The sequence below is a fragment of the Cydia pomonella genome, chromosome 1, assembly GCF_033807575.1.
Source record: "Cydia pomonella isolate Wapato2018A chromosome 1, ilCydPomo1, whole genome shotgun sequence".
In the NCBI taxonomy this organism is placed as follows: Eukaryota; Metazoa; Arthropoda; class Insecta; order Lepidoptera; family Tortricidae; genus Cydia; species Cydia pomonella.
Window position 1 is genome coordinate 44949802 of NC_084703.1, and position 16038 is coordinate 44965839.

The window sequence follows — 16038 nt, forward strand, 5'->3', positions numbered from 1 at the left end:
TCGGATTGCAAGCCGTACGCTCTTACCGTTTCCACCAGCTTTTTCACCATCACGCCGCACACGCCAGCTAAGCTACTGGTCGTATTCACAGCGGCCCCGCTCAAACGGCATCACCAGGCTAGGGGTCGTGAGGTTGGGTAACGATCGGTAGCAAAGAGCTGGCCAGCACCAGCAGCCACATCGTTCACAAAACGACGAGGATTGACCTCTCCACATCGGTGGGGAGCGAGTAGCGACCCCCGACAGCCGTAGGCGGATACGGCCACTTATACCTCACAAGGGAGGTATCGAAGTACATCCACGCACCAGCTTTTATTAAAGATGAACTACTCTAGATAAATCTACTTTGGCACTATGAACTCCATTGATGAGGTACTTAATTAAATTTTATCGGTGTACAGTAGCCTATCGAGCCATCGGACATCTATTGGACCCATAAACGAACCCTAAACAGTTTACAAACCCTTAGCTGTACCACGAGTTGACATTTGAAGTTTGCGTAAACTCGATCGCAGTCTATTTCGCTCGAATTGATGTAATGATGGGATCGAGAGTCACTAAAGTAAATGTCAAATGTCGCGTATTAATTAATACATATTAATATTGTTGTTATAACGTCTACTCCTAGTGAATAATGTTCTCTATTCTAGTACTTAAGTAATTAAAGTTATATTAAACACACCACACACATATTTTGTTGTAAATCTCAACGGAGGTGCGGTGTCTCTTGACAAAGGTATTTTTAGACTTAAAAAGAGGCACCCACCTGATTTTTGTAAAATAACTTGTGCAATATGGGCCATTTTTTATTTGGTAGTCGAATTTATTTTTACAAGCTTTTATTTCATTATGTGTATAAGCTTTTACTGTACGTTCTTTCCACAGGCAACTAATACTCATTGAGACTTTCTAAAAACATCGAACACAATTAGATTGCGTTGTTTTATCACAAAGATCCCATGGCCACCTCCTGTCTCCATCATCAGATCAGCTGTATGATACCATAATATTACATTGTCACCTGACTTACATATGTATGCAAAATGCTATACACACATACTAACAGGGCAAGTTAAATAAAAGCTTATAAAAAAAACCGTGCTATTTTATGTTTTTCTTTGTACATATTTCACGCAGAAAAACTTAAAGGGCCCACTGATTACCAGTTCGCCGGACGATATCGGCCTGTCAGTTGTTTTTTTTTTCATACTACGCCGGTGGCAATCAAGCATACGGCCCGCCTGATGGTAAGCAGTCCCCGTTGTCTATGTACGCTTGCAACTCCAGAGGAATTACATGCGCGTTGACGACCCCCTCCCCCCCTCTTTGAGCTCTGACAGGCCGATATCGTCCGGCGAACTGGTACCTAATCAGTGGGCCCCTATAAAAACAAACCTTCATCTCATACATTAACTCCAATCGTATTCTTTGAGGGCAAAAAACTAGACAACGACACGGCTTTTGACTCACCTACATAATCAGGTATAAAAAAAAATTAATGAAACTTTAAATTATTAATTACTTTTAGGAAATTGCTTCCAATTGCGTTTCATCTCGTTGGGACCTTTGATATCTCCCAGGATAAATTAGGCTAAAATTTTCCTTGTAGATATCAACTTGGCTTTCAAATAATAGATTTTTCTAATAATAAAAAACCCTTCTTAGAGTCACTCTTATCTTAACTTGGCACAGTCCTAATAAGTGGTCTTACGAAATAATGACATTTATAAAGGGTTTACAATTTTTTTTTAAATACTACGTCGGTGGAAACAAGCATACGGCCTGCCTGATGGTAAGCAGACATTGTTATCAAGTTTTTTTGTAGAATATTCTTACACATATTGACTAAGTCCCACGGTAAGCTCAAGAAGGCTTGCGTTGTGGGTACTCAGACAACGATATATGTAATATACAAATATTTAAATACATAAAAACACCCATGACTCAGGAACAAATACCCATGCTCATCACACGAATCCCAAATCACACAAATAAATGCCCCTACCGGGATTCGAACCCAGGACCATCGGCTTTATAGGCAGGGTCACTACCCACTAGGCCAGACCGCTCGTCAAAGTTCGTTGTAGAATTAGCTTAGTTAAAGTAAGGATGGCTGCCATATCATTCGATATCAAGTAACATGCGAGATTTGTCAAAATTGTTTGCAACTGACGCTTCATTTCGACTGATATCACAAAATAAATAATAGTACTACCATACAGAAAAGACACTTCCTGCCAAACCGAAGTTTGACAGCGATTCAGGAACGAACTATACTGTAATGTACCTTTCTAATGTTTGGCACTATCCTTTTCGGCCATTTAGGGTTGTCAAAATTCAAGTCATTAAGGTGCGTTCGGGTAAGTTTCGGACAATTTTAGGTGTTTTTTGTTGATGCTGATAGAATTTTATTTTCTCAGCTTGTGTATAGGCTACGAGCCTGATTCATATATCAAAATAAAGAGAAAGAACTAATCTACTGCGTGTAATTTTATTAAATCCCTACACGTGCAGGTAAATGTGTAATGAATGTTTAAAAATGAAAAAAAAAAATTTTTCGGCCTCTGTGAATTTTTACGTGGTGGTGTAAGAACGGACGGGTCTGTAAAATCGATTCTATTACTGCTAGTAGAGAGTTCATTATAGAGAATAATCCGACTTTATCCGCTGACAAACATATATAGTAGATTTGTACAAAAGTATAGGAAACAAAAGTTTCCGGAGCTATTATATTTTTTTCGACTTTTTCCGTCCGATCTTACCCGAACCACCCAAAAACACAGAAATTGTGGATCTCAAACTTTTTATCGTGGGGTCAACGACCTACAAGTGTTGGGTCAATAGCCGTATCTACAAGCGCTAAGAAAATCAGGAAAGTGTTTTTTACTAAAACTAAAATAAATACAACCATTGTAAATCAGTCTCGAGTTTTACTCAACATTCATTATATACTTTTAATACAAATGTCAGAAAACTCAAAATGTGTGTACCTAAGTAATTAGAATTAGATATACCTAATATCTTACTTAGAGATCAATCTTATTTGGTACACGCAGTTTTTTTGGCTTCTTTAAGTTTACTAGTTTAATTTCAGTCGAAATAATTGAACACGATTGGAGTTTTATTTATTTATAATAATAAACATTATAAATCGAAATAATTAGGTAAAATATACCATTTTGTCAACAATAAACCAAGCGTAACCGAACCATAATTTATACCTTGAGTGCAGGATAAGCTTGGATTGACAAATAGAAACAACTTGAAATTGCACTAAGTATGTACCTACACGTATTAATAAATCTTCTCTCTTATTAACATCAATCATCAAAATAACTAGCTGTAAAGATCAAGCTGTATAGTTCGGGAGGCAGAGGCTCAACCCCACTACCTAAATGTGTTGCAAACCTAATACACCTGTCTTACCTACAAAATTTTACAATATGAATTGTAATGTAAGGTTTAAAGCAATAAAGATTTATTTATTTATTTATTTATTTATAGCTAGGAGAATGACATAATAAATATAATGACAGCGCCATCTATTCTTATAATTTGGAACTAAATCTTTTCTTTATATAAAAATATACATTTTTAAGCTTAAGAACAAAAAGCAATAAAATTCCAAGCCCACACTCAAAAGGTATACGAAAACCATTGAGAAGTTCCACTATCCTGATCCTGACTCCATGATCAGACTATAACACATTAATCAACATCATAATTGAGCTTCCTTATAATCCGTGTAGATTCAAAGTTTGGGAATACCTGACAGTTTCAGATCAAATAATTTTCATCCGATCTTTCACTACCTCGGGTAAGACCGGATCTCAGCCTACGGTAGCCGTAGCCCAATTTCAATTATACAGATATATCACAAATTTAATAAAACTAATATGTACTATGTAAAAGAAACAATAAACGCAACTACTTACCAAATAATGCCAAAACACTAGCGGAGTGTATTTTCGGACACACGATTTCTTCTAGCATTTTACTTCGCGGCACATAACACGCGACTCGTCGGTCGGAGCGACCAGTGCAGACTGAAGAGGGGAGCAGAATAAAATGGCGCATCACGTGGGGTTGCCAGCATTTAAAAAGTCCACAAAATAAGGGTACAATCAAATAATACGATCATACCCGATGTCCGGGATTACCCGAACGCACCTTATCTTATCTGTGGTCGTGCACGTATAGGGACGTCAAGTTGTGCTAACCCTAATAATTGCTCGCAGCAATGCTAAGCCGGACGTGGCCGGACAAAGCCGAAAAAGCCAAAAGGAAGTGTCTTTCCACTGCTGATATTAGAATTGAGGTTAAACCGAATTTCTTTGTTTCTCAGCGATGTTCTAAATTTGAATGTAATTAAGGTAAGATCGGTTATCGACACACTAAAGTGAAAATTAAGATTCACCCACATATACAATATGTTTGTTAATAGGCCGATAAGAGTAGATATGTAGATAAAAGCTTGTAAAAGATAGACTACTTTACTTAACTCTACTCTGGCAGTATTTGCCATGAACTGTACCGTAATGAAATTTGATCGGTATTCAGGTGCCATCGAGCCATCGGAAAGCTATTCGGGTTTCATAAACGGCCCCTAAATTGGTTCCGTCGAAGCCTGGGCCCTGATTTAATCAAGTCTAGCCAATGAGTTTCATAGGTCAGATCGTTTTTAGTGTTCCATAGTCAAATAGGAACCCTTATAGTTTCGCTATGCCTGTCTGTCCGTCGGCGGCTTTGCCCTATATGGATCAACCTGGTCTGAAATAAATGTTTTTTATTTATTTATTTGCTCGGTGATCGTTAGTGCTAGAAAGCTGCAATTTGGCATGGATACGTAAATCAATCATGGCGACGTTTATGGTGAGGGGCGTCCTTGGATCATACAGAAATAAGTAAGGAAGGAGTGCTAACGTGACACTATTGTCACGTTAGCACATCTATATGTCGCTACGAACGAAAAGTCAAATGACGATAGGTTATCGATATGACTTTATCGACATGGCCACAACGTCTGGTTACTCATTGTTAACCGTAAATAAAAGTGTGGATGTGTGTGTGAGGCTACGGCGATAGCTGGCTAAGACTCCATCTTTTATTTATTTAATTAAAACTTTATTGCACAAAAGAAAAACTTAATGTACAAAAGGCGAACTTAATGCCATGAGGCATTCTCTACCAGTCAACCTTAGGGCAAAGCAGAAAAGATTGTAGGTGGTGCGTTTAAAACTAAAAGAAATTGTTATTGAAAGAATTAGAGTCCTAATACACATAAATTAATTATAAACTACTTAAATACATAAAGACACATACATACATTACATAAATATATATATATAGAAACAGGCGGGGTCAATGTACATTATTCCTCGTGTTAAGCTTCTTTATTGACATATTTAACTACAAAGCATTTAATTGTTTACGTAATTCCGGGAACTGTTACATGAGTGATGTTCGCACACAGTGGCAGCGTGGAACCGGTGGAACACAACAATTTTGTTAATTGAATAGGTAATGTCGGAAGATATGAGGTTGAGTAGACCACCGAATGAATACCAAATATAAACTAGTGGCCCCGTGGGCTTTAGACCTCACGATAAGATCGATAAGCTTAAAACATGCAAAATTACCACCACCACCTTACAGAAAACAGCAGCCAAATAACACTAAACCCTACTCATAGTGTTGTGTTCCTGCCTGTGAGTAAGGTTGCCAGAGCTCATCGAGGGGGGGCGGGTTTAGGGTCGGCAACGCGCATGTAACTCCTCTGGAGTTGCAGGCGTACATAGGCTACGGAGACTGCTTACCATCAGGCGGGCCGTATGCTTGTTTGCCACCGACGTAGTATAAAAAAAAAAAAAAATTACTTCTTTGGGCCATTTTACAGCGAAACTACTCACAATGGTCTTAAGTGCCATAGACCGTAATGGTACTTAAGTCATTTATAACAATTTCCACAATTTTGAATATTTTCCAAAAAAAGAAAAGACAGAAAATTTATATGTATCTACTGAACCTGCTTACAAAACTTCACGAGATTCAGTTTAGAATTGCGACCTGTAGAGAACATCCGGACGAAAGCAAATTGTCCGAGTAAAAACGTAGACCTTATTCACATAATGGTCGGGCTTTACGGGCATTAAGAATAGTGCTAGTTCAGCGGTTGAGTGAGTGATCTGTCGATACCCCCCGTCAGGGGGGTATGAGGGGCCGCTACCGCACAATGGCTGCGGCGGCTGTTGCGGGTCGCTTCCCCACCGACTGGTGGGGTGGTCTGATGGCCGTCATTTTGGGGACGGTGTGGGTGTGTGGGTGTCTTCGCTACCGATCGTTATCCAACCCCACGGCCCCTAACCTGGTGATACCGTTTGAGCGGGGCCAGGTTATGGAGCCGCGGAGAAGGCGACCGGCAGCTTAGCTGGCGTGTTCAGCGGTTTCACTCACGAATTCGAGCCAATCATGCAGTCTAACGCAACTAGTTGCGACGAATCGCGCGCGTGATGCGAACTCATCAACCAATCGCGTTGTGGCGTTACGCAGCGGCTTCCATGAGCGAATAACTAGCGAGCGCGTACGAACGAGCGCTTTCTATGGGATTTAGAAACAACGCACCAAGCGGGACGTTTTGGTAACTCAAAATCCCATACATAATGAGACTTAACGCAAACGCGTACGTCACGTCACGCTATCGAATAAATTTACACTAGGGGTACTGGTGTCTATGCATACACCTGTCCGTGATAATTCCGTAACACGATTAGTTCTCGCGAAGCCCGGGGGCACGTGAAATATAAATGTGTTGTGTGTCACACCGATTGAGTTTCGGAACTAAGTACATTTGATATTTATCAATGTTAACGGAGAACCAGAGCTCAAGAGTCCGTCTAAACTTACTCCGCACCGATCGAAAAAATAGTGTTGTGGAAGTGACATTATAATTATATTTAGCCCAGTTTTCGGAGGCAAAAATTTGGCCGTTATGCATAAAAGTGCCGCATCCCTAATGCGACGCGTGTGCGCCAGCTTCAACAGCCTCTTACTTGGAGTGAGTGGCAAGCAGGCTGGATTGCCCGTTCCAGCACCACTGGATGAAATTACATGTCCGGAGACAGCGGGCAATCTAGACTGCGCAGTTAGGATAGGAAACTATTTATAGTTTGTGTTTAAATAAGGGCCAACACATACCTACGATACGACGTCGTATCGTGGGACGGTGCGACGTCATGTCACGTTGCGACGTCGTCTTACGTTGCGGCGGCCGCAACGTGGAAATCTAGGATGTGCATTGATTGATTCACGACGATATCGTATCGTTAGTATTACACGACCACAATCAGTACCCCTAGTGTAAATAAATTCGATTTTGAAACGTGACGTACGCGTTTGCGTTTAGTCTCATTTTGTATTGGATTTAGAAAGTGCGCGCCAAGCGGGACGTTTTGGAAACTCAAAATCCTATACAAAATGAGACTTAACGCAAACGCGTTCGTCACGTTATGATGTCGATAAAATTTACACTAGGGGTACAGAATCCGATTCAAAAATATAGCAGTTAATCAAGAGAAAAATAATGCAACAGACGGGTTGTAGTTCTACTGCTTACCTCTAAAAAGTCGCAGAAAGTTTACTTACAGTTTACGTTGTAGGTTTTTACGACACGTCGTCGCAACGTTACACGACGTCGCAACGTGACATGACGTCGCACCGTACATACGACGTCGTATCGTGGGTATGTGTGTTGGCCCTAATACTAACATTACCTTTATTGTTTTGGAACACTGTTACTAATCAAGATATGATCGAAATAAAGTTTTCAATCTAATTAAAAAATGCATTAATAATTAATTAAATATTAACTCAAGTGTTGATATATACTTTTAAGAAAGACTAATGTAATGTGATGTCACATCACATTATCATTTTGTTAGAGGCGTTTCAATCGTCGAGTGCTTAACTCTCATTTCTGACCTTTCTGTTGCTTAAATGCCATGAGTCCTATATAGACGTTTGATCCTCAGGAATATCAAGATCGATTGACATTATTTACAAAAAACTGTCAAGTAGCCAATTGCTGAGATAAATCAAGATACCTGACGCCTAAATTTACAATGAATCAAAATACCTGACGCCAAAATTTGCAATGCGTCGTCTTAAGAGGGAAATATATCACATGATCGTCCAAAAAAAGGAGAAAACGTTATTTCCACATCTAAACATTCTCCATGTTTTTTTGTATGATATTGACACAATGAAAAACTAGGTTTATAAGTTATCTTTTTTCCATAATTTGCAAAACAACGTTTGTTTTGAACGGCGGCAAAGTTGATACCCGAGCAAGCGAAAGATTCTAAAAATCTTGAGCGTTGCGAGGGTTTCAAGGCACGAGGGCTAAACAAATTTTGCCTCCGAGTGAAACACAAAAAATTTCACCACACCAACGCGAGGAAAATACTAACTATGAAAGTGGAAATATCAAATAGTTGAAACCAAATCAAATCCAAATGAATTTAATAAAAACTGTATCATTCAAAATCATCATTTAAAAGTCAATTCCACCAGCTAACATAAGGAAACAACTCAAAATTTGCATCTGATTACTTTGCTCCACATGTGGATAAAATGCAACTTTTTCATTAGTTTTTGAACAATCAAGAGGGCCTTTACCAGTCAGTGTGGGGTTTTTTTTTAAAGCGAAACTTTATAAACCTAGAATATACTATGCTGAAGCGATCGACATCAAAATGAAAGTGATTTGTTAAGATTTTCCTAGTTAGCGGAAAACGTTTTCTCCCGAAATGGATTTCATTGTAAAATTACTGTTACTTCGTTAGGTTCCAAAGGCTATTCTTCCCTCTTAAGCGTGATAATTTTAAGCGCCATTCTAGATCTGGCTTAATAGATAGATTCTTACTGACATAACATAATATATCTAGTCGATTAATCTTCAAGATAAACCCATAGCTTTACAAAAACCGAACACATACAAAATCTACCTCTAAAAGAATCCAAAGCTTAAAACTCCATGCAAAAACCGCGCCATTGAGAACTGTACTCTAACCCATACTGTTCAAGTCGAAATTAGCCTGTAATTTTATCACCACTAAATCTTGCGTACTGAATAAAATATGAGAGGATGGAGTGAATACTGTTGTAAAATATTTAACGCTGAAAACAAAGCGTAAATTGATGCAGGAGACGTTAAAACGGTTTTATAGTGTACATACGATGTGTGTTCTTGTGACTAGATTGTAGAGTGATTTTAGTGGAAGGTATATATTGGGATTTTATTTAATCATAAATATGTAAAAAAAAAACATGTAAAAATACGTTAAATCACACTTGCCTCAGTATACTTAGGAGGTATCGAATATAGCCTCTGAGCTAATGCAGACATTTCAAGCAATAATAAAGAGACGTTTCTTTTATTTGCCAGATCTTATCGTTAAATAAGTTACCTCAAATGTAACGCAGACGTTAACTTTTTCGTGTCTTCTTCAATGAAAGAAAATGGCTGATTCTTACAAACTTACTTTTACCGTTGTTTGAGCGCTATCGTCGCTCGAGTTCCGTACAACAAGTACAGAGCGCGATTAGTTCCAAATTTGGCCACAGTAGAAAATAAGTTGTGTTTAGTTACAAACTTATATTTACCGTCGCTTGAGTGCTGTCGTTGGTCGACTTTCGTACAATCTGTATGGAGCGTTGTTAGTTTCACATTTCGCCGTATTCTGTTGTAAGTTTGTATTGCGATTAGTGTCTCCGTTGATGCTTTTATGGCCGGGGCTGTTATATATCGCAGTGAAAAAAATATTGTCGAGTTATGTAGGGACTGTACGAATGTATCTTACATAATAAAAAGTTTCATTAGGACTACTAAGAGCTAACAAGAAATATTTTTTATTTATTTTAGGCCTGTCCCAAAAAGGGTGTGTGTGTTTTTAGGTACATCATACCTGGGGGCCAACCAAGACGAAAATCGGATCTTAAATAATCTAGGACTACGTATACCTAGTCACGTGATTTTTTGTTGGATCTGTCATCAACAATTTTTTTTTGTTTAGCGTTTACGTAGCTTACGAGTATATCACTGTGTTTTATGTTTGTTTATGTTCCTCTGGAGTTGCAGGCGTACATAGGCTACGGAGACTGCTTACCATCAGGCAGGCCGTATGCTTGTTTGCCACCGACGTAGTATTAAGAAAAATGTTATAGAAAGTAGAGGTAAGGAATGAAATCTCCATGTACCAAAAAGTGTCCGTCAAAAAACCGTAAATAGGTGTTGTAGACCTAGAATATTTGAGAAGAAAAATCCAAATCATAGACAGGGCACTTTACACCGTCAATAACGTCTAGGTTTTTAGCTACTCTAGCGCTACTCTGGAGAGTTTTGGAACTATTCTTTATAGCTGACAGCAGGACACTTTTGCAACAGTTCTGCCTATGGAGATTCGGCATTCCATTCCTTACCGCTACCTTCCATAGTTTATGTCTTGTTTGTAGCTCCTGGCAGCTATCTATAGATGTGCTATATGCGTGCGCCCGTGAGAGACAGAACATACGCAATGCGACAAAATTAAAAATACGTTTTACCATTCCTGACAATACACTAAAAGCAACCTACGTAATTTGGTCAGGTTATTTGTTGCCATACTAAAATGTACGGTGGGGAATAAAAAATGAGACTGGCAAGGACAAACAATAATAGCGCTTTCTCTGCTACTCCTACCGAAAGTTCCATAAGTGCATCTCGTTCGGTCATCTGGCCCCTCCAACATTTCATCTTTATATTATTACCTCTACCTCTATGGTTATTACTGACCAATGCGGGCTAACGCGATTAATTTCGCTAGCGGCGAAGCGCTAGTGTAGACGGAGGTCTATGGAAGGTGGAGGTAAGGAATGAAATCTCTATGTACGGTCAACCAATTTGATTCCTAGGCCACTATAGAACCATGTCATAATGACGACAGTGCTTATTGAGTGATGCGTGTCAAGTATCTAGTAGTTAAAGCCACAAGGTTATATAGTGGCCTAGGATTCAAATTGGTTGACTGTACCAAAACGTGTCATCAAAAAACCTTAAATAGGTGACGCTACAATACCTAGAATACTTGAACAAAAAAAATCAAATCATAGACAGCCCACTTCACTCCGTCAATAACGCCTAGGTTCTTAGCTACTCTAGCGCTACTCTGGAGAGATTTAGAACTATTATTTATACCTGATAGCTAGACACTTTTGCAACAGTTCTACCATAAGAGTTGATAAGAGATTACACTCCTTTTAATTCCACACTCCATACGGAGGTCTTTCAAAATGTCAAATGCATAAAATTTTTGGGTGTTACAAGCTATTTTATCGCGAATTCTCACTCCTTATTCATAATTGTGGTAAATCTTTTTCCATCTTTTCATGGTAAACATTAGAGATAGTCCAATAAGTATAAGTGGTTTTAAATAACCGGCCAAGAGCATGTCGGGCCACGCTCAGTGTAGGGTTCCGTAGTTACTCTTCCGTCACAATAAGCTAAACTGGAGCTTAAAGTATAGTAAATTGTTTACCAAGGGATGAAACGGTACCTTTCACCCGAGTTAAACAAATAGGCAAATTTGCATAATCAGTACCTAATTAAAGTAAGTCTTTTTACTATGAAGGGAAAACTTTTTGCGATAACTCAAAAACAGCTAAACTGATCATGTCCGCTATAGTTTTCATTTAATGTCTTTCTTAAGCTCTACTTCCACGATTTTTTTCATATTTTTTGGACCTATGGTTCAAAAGTTAGAGGGGGGGGGGACACATTTTTTTTTTCTTTCGGAGCGATTATCTCCGAATATATTCACTTTATCAAAAAATGTTTCTTGAAAACCCCTATTATTTTTGGAAGACCTTTCCAACGATACCCCACACTCTAGGGTTGAAGCGAAAAAAAAATTTCACCCGCACTTTACGTGTAGGGGAGGTACCCTAAAAAAAATTAAATTTTTAGATTTTATTGTACGACTTTGTCGGGTTTATTGATTTATATATCCATGCCAAATTTCAACTTTATAGCACTAACGACCACGGAGCAAAGCCTCGGACAGACAGACAGACAGACAGACAGACAGACAGACAGACAGACAGACAGACAGACAGACGGACATGGCGAAACTATAAGGGTTCCGTTTTATGCCATTTGGCTACGGAACCCTAAAAAGGGGTAAACTAAAATATATGCAAAATTATTCAGATTGGAAAAACGGCAAATTTAGACGTTCAAATACCATTGTGTATATTAGAACGCATTGATTTTTTTAAAATAAGTATAGCAGAATTTTGAGATCTGTTTTTCTGGACCTACATCTACAGTGTCGCCAACTGGTGAGTACGAAAACGGTAGCCCTCATTCTTGCTTCATATTTCGTATCCTCTCAAACCGGAGACGTTGGCGGAATAATCGGTTATATTGATGGGGATTGGGGATGGGGAAAGATAGATGTACTATTGACATCTTGGCTAGGCCCCTGATATTGTTTCATAATGGAAAGATTCGCACTCTTCTGGGGGCCTACCGCGAAAACCGAAATTCGCAAATTGCGGGGATCTTTCTCTTTTACTCACACTAAGACGTATTAATTAGAGTGACAGAGAAAAATGCCCGCAATTGACGAACTTCGATTTTCGCGGTTATAGTGGTAAGCTTGTTGATTGAAAGCGATCGGACCCGATCTTGCCAGAATTGGTGACTTTTCAATTTTTCTTTCGGGCTTGTGCATAAATCACGCGAGGTTTTTTCGGCTACTTTTTGCCCTATTTCGTGAGGTTCATTGGCTACCCCTCCCTTCCCCATATAACCTCACGTGTATTTATTTGAAACTTTTTCATTGAACCTAATTTTAAGATAAATATTATTGTATATAGTAAATCTTGTTTATTTTTCTATTTCAGATAAGAACGTGATGATACATTCGTAAAATAGACTCGCTATTTTTAAATGCGAAGCGAGAAAAAGTGCGGTAAATATTTAATCTTAGTTTCGTTCACTGTAGAAAAATACACGTGAAGTCTCCTTATACCCCCCCTCCCCTCCCCCAACGTGATCTGTCGTGATTTTTTCGTGCCCCCCCCTTTCCCTATCGAACCTCGCGTGATTTGCGCACAAGCCATTCATATAAAACTGTAAGTACTTAATCATATTTAGTTGGGATTTGGTCGAAGTGAAATATATCGTGAATCAGGAGCCATATTTTCCAATATGGCCGCCATTTCATGACGGTCACGTCCCGTACGCCGCCGGCCTCGCAATCGGAGTTAATCGATTTACGAACCATACAGGGTGGCGCCTAGGGAATGATCAGGAACAGTTGGTGAAAGTGAATACACTACACTATTTATTTTTTGGGTAATGTTTATGTTATTTGTGCTCAAAATCACTAGCTTTTTTGATCCTAATATAAAAAGAGTGTCCCAAGATCTTTATTTCCATTCCGTTGTAATTTTTCATAGATTTGTCACCTGTCATAATATATTATACAACGAAAGCCCCAAAAATATCTGACACGATCTTATAAGTAGAGCCATAAGAGCGTGTCACATACTTTTGCGGCCTTTGAAGAGTAACATATTATTGCACTGTACAACTTTAACTAAAATAGCCCTATTAGGCTGACTTTGTATATATAAGTAGAGAAGTGAAGTATGTACTTAGCTATTACGTGTGAACGTGTATGAAAAATATGTATGTTTCTTATTAACTGTAAAACTGAAATTCGTTAGAATAATCATAAAAAGGCTAGTTAATAGATAATTGCTTTTTTTGTGAATATAGGTGACACCCTGTATAGTTGGTATACATCGTGTCGAACTGAGAAGTAAGTGATTTTTTTACAGAATCGGATTTCAGAAATACTTATTCAACGTTATAAATCGAAATTCGTCAATTGTGGGGACTTTAGACGGCTAAAACACGTTTTGTACGGAGTGTGATAAAAGGAGTGAAATCTCTTATGGTAGAACTGTTGCAAAAGTGTCCAATTGTCAGCTGTAAATAATTGTTCCAAATCTCTCCAGAGTAGCGCTAGAGTAGCTAAGATCCTAGGCGTTATTGACGGAGTGAAGTGCGCTGTCTATGATTTGATTTTTTTGTCAAGTATTCTAGGTATTGTAGCGCCACCTATTTAAGGTTTTTTGTTGACACTTTTTGGTTCATGGAGAATTAATTCCTTACCTCCACCTTCCATAACGTTTTGCTACCGCGAAGACAGCCATCGCGTCATCGTGCGTTCGTTCGAAGGACGTCAATGGAACGAATATCGTTTCATAGACCTACCGCGAAATGCAATTTTCTGAGTTTTTGACAACACAAAATTCGTAAAGAACTGTCAAAACACACGTCACCTCTAGGATAGTAATGAAAGTGTTAAGTCAATATGACGACCTGTTTGGCCTAGTGGGTAGTGACCCTGCCTATGAAGCCGATGGTCCCGGGTTCAAATCCTGGTAAGGGCATTTATTCGTGTGTTGAGCATGGATATTTTTTCCTGAGTCATGGTTGTTTTCTATGTATTTAAGTATTTATAATTATGTATGTATTATATATATCATTGCCTAAGTACCCTCAACACAAGCCTTATTGAGCTTGCTGTTTGACTTAAAGTTAGCTGTATAAATTAGGCATAACTTGTCATCAAGTTATTTATTTACCTTGATTCAGAATGATTTGAAACTGCTAAATCAATCACTAGAATAATTAACAAATATAATTGAAAATAAAACCTTTTTATTATAGTTAATAAACCAATTTATTAACCTTATCATCAACAACTAATAAATACAATCACTAATACTATATAATTCACCAATATATTATTTAATAATTAATTCATCAAATTAATCAAGTAAGTACAAAAACATTAACATAATGATCAACATAGTATTTACTTAACTTTCAATATTCCTGTGGCGACGATTAACTCAGTGCTGCAGCGCAACGAAGAATCACAATGAGAATGATCCAAATGAATCGGGCCGGGCCCCTTTTATATCCACTGCAAACCAGCCACTCACAACTGGTTAATCATGCCATTTGTTGTACGAGAAGTGACGTCACAAACGTATCTTCTCATTTATCGAATAATGCAGAATAAAATGATCACAACATCTTTTCAATAAACTCCGTTATACATAATTACTAATAAGTAATATTAATACATAATATAATCACTTTAAAATAGTTAACAAATCTTATTAGAAGGTTAACTACCGTCTCAAAGTTACCACTATCCATGTTTCTCTAATCAACCGTGGTTTCGTATCGTACCCACATAAATCACAAAGTGTGTAAACTTCGCGTGATATTGAGTTAAGTGTTTAAATAATGAATATTTATCAACATTGGACGTCAGAGAAACAGGTCAGTTTCATACATAATACAATTTATAAATAATAATCTAACACGGCCATACTGACGTGTACTTCGTTCCCGAAGTACTAAAATCATAATTCAAGTAAGACAACCACATCATTAATTAAGTAAAGCCAATGTTAAATATTATTGACCGGATGAATAAACATGTTACTCTCATTCAATCGCTACTCTTTAGATTGAAACCAATGCTTAATAAACAACAATGCTATGTCATACATTATTATATAATCAATATTATTAACTGCTTGAATAGACATCTTAGCACCCTTCAATCCTCGAATCTGTGGGTATTGCCAAATACCTAGACATGCCAATTACATTCACCCGCTGCTAGTGAGAACAACTGACACCAAGTATATGACCGACCAGCGGATACCCAAATAGTATATCACAAATGTGGGTATTGCCAAATACCTAGACATGCCAATTACATCCACCCGCTGCTAGTGAGACAATTGACACCAAGTAAATGACCGACCAGCGAATACCCAATAAGTGTTTCTTTTTCCTTTTTTTTTCTTTTTTTTTCCAATCGACAACAGATAATAATATCTTGTACAAAATCCTATATCATAAAATGTATAATTACCGACATAACATTACTGGTTAATGGCATATTC